The sequence below is a fragment of the Frieseomelitta varia genome, unplaced genomic scaffold (assembly GCF_011392965.1).
Source record: "Frieseomelitta varia isolate USP_RPSP 00005682 unplaced genomic scaffold, Fvar_1.2 scaffold_457, whole genome shotgun sequence".
Classification (NCBI taxonomy): Eukaryota; Metazoa; Arthropoda; class Insecta; order Hymenoptera; family Apidae; genus Frieseomelitta; species Frieseomelitta varia.
In genome coordinates, this window is record NW_025110209.1 from 109458 (window position 1) to 111611 (window position 2154).

Below are 2154 nucleotides of genomic sequence, written 5' to 3' on the forward strand. Positions count from 1 at the left end.
TTTTTTTCTTTCTTTCTCCTCCTCTCCCGCTCTGCCGTACGCCGATAAGGGCTCGACGAGCGTGTCGCGGTACACGCCGTAAAAACTCGCCCGGCAAAATACGACGACGGCGTTTTTAAACGGCGCGCCGTATCGCCGCGCGATTAGCGTAACGCGCGTTACCACGATCACCGACCGATACGCTTTATCACGCGCAATTATTTCATTCGCGGATGTTGATCGTTCGTTAATGAGTCACTTCCTCGATTTTACCAACCGCGCTTGCGAAACAGCCGGCCGAGTATATCTTGGATCGTAATCGTTTGTTACGATTCACGGTGTGTTTATTAATGAGATCGTGGACGCCATTTTTCTCTGATAGAAAGCATTCTACATCTAGCGAACAATTTTACACGGATCTGAAAAATATCATTGCGCGCTCGGTTAATGTTCTGTGTGAATCGTACCGAGCAGGATTACTTACAACCAAGTCACTGGTAAACTAAAATTAACCTCTCTCACGAAAGTCGTTAGTAAAGTAAACCTAACTTGTCTCGCGACAATGGCGAAGTTTTTAAATTCGAACAACCAACTCGACGAAAAAGGTTTTTGCACGTTAGTGTACGTACAGTGTGTTTAATACGAATAAAATGGCCGTCGTTTCTCTGAAAGAAGGTTTTCTTTTTGCAAAACATTTTGCACGGATCGAAAGTGCACCGAAAATATTATTACGCACTTAATTCGTAATATGTCCAATTTCCACCACTAGCGATTATTGCTTGGACGCAATATCGGAACATTATTGATAGGTAGATAAAAGAAAAAATAGAAATCACTATCGGCAGAAGAGTTTATTATTTATGCACGTAAGCTTCAGCTCGTGCCCGACACGACGTAAATATTCTAACTATTCCTCCCATTGTTGATCTTTTTATAATTCTAAAGAACATGATTTACCACATAATCGAATTAGTCTTGACAGTTTTCTTTCGCCTTCACATGACGAAATGAAAAAAAAAAAAAAAGAATAGCATTTTGTGTCTAAAAACTTCACCTTAATTTCGTGAAAAATATTGGAAAATATTGTTATACACTGCAGATTAAACATTTTCAGATCGTGGTCTGCCCACGGAAATCCAATTGTCAAACATCCGATAAAAATGCACGTTTGTCAAGGCGGATTTGGAACTTTACGCGTCTATAGAAACAATCTAGACACTCAGATTATAATCAAAGTGTACGAAAGAGGACTTTTAAAACCAGTTTTGAATACTTCAAGAAGATAACGATCCCGAGCATCAAGGCCGCGTTTGCGCTCACAATCAGTGAAAAAGAGAAAACGGAGGATGAATTGGCCATCTCAGTCCCCCGGATGCCGATCCAATTGAAAATGTTTGGTCAGTCAGGAATCATAGTCTGCGTGTTTTAACAAGAGTCGACAAATTCGAAAAATACGAGGATCTTTACCTGCCTCGTATGCTGAAAAGTTGGCGAAAAGCGTCCAAGCAATTGGTGGAATGCGCTAGCGACTGGTTCGCGGACCATAACGAGTGACCGAACCGTGCACAATAATTCGTCGCTTTCTTTTCTTTCTGAACTCGTCGGTATGATATCACTGAATAGAAATGATCAAGAAGGAATAAACTCATCATTTGTTTTGCCTGGGTTACATTTAAATATACCTGAAACCGCGAAAATGTTGCAATTTGGGACAAAAAAGTCTCGACGTGCGTGGCATGTCATTCCAGCGCAAGAGGTTAATGTGCAAAATATGTTGTGCGAGGAAAAATGATAGGTTAAAATACTGCAAATACTAAATAGTAAATACTAGCAATTACTAATGTGTAAATATTAAATAGTAAATAAAAGTGTAAACATTAGATAATAATATCGCGACTAATCTCTTGCGCTGGCTACTGGTTCGCGGACCATAACGAGTGACCGTGCACAATAATTCGTCGTTTTCTTTTCCTTTTGAACTCGTCGGTATGATATCACTGGATGGAAATGATCAAGAAGGAATAAACTCATCATTTGTTCTGCCTGGATTACATTTAAATATACCTGAAACTGCGAAAATGTTGCAATTTGAGACAAAAAAGTCTCGACGTGCGTGGCACGTCATTTCAGCGCAAGAGGTTAGTTAATAATAGATGTACTTTCTGTGCAAAATCT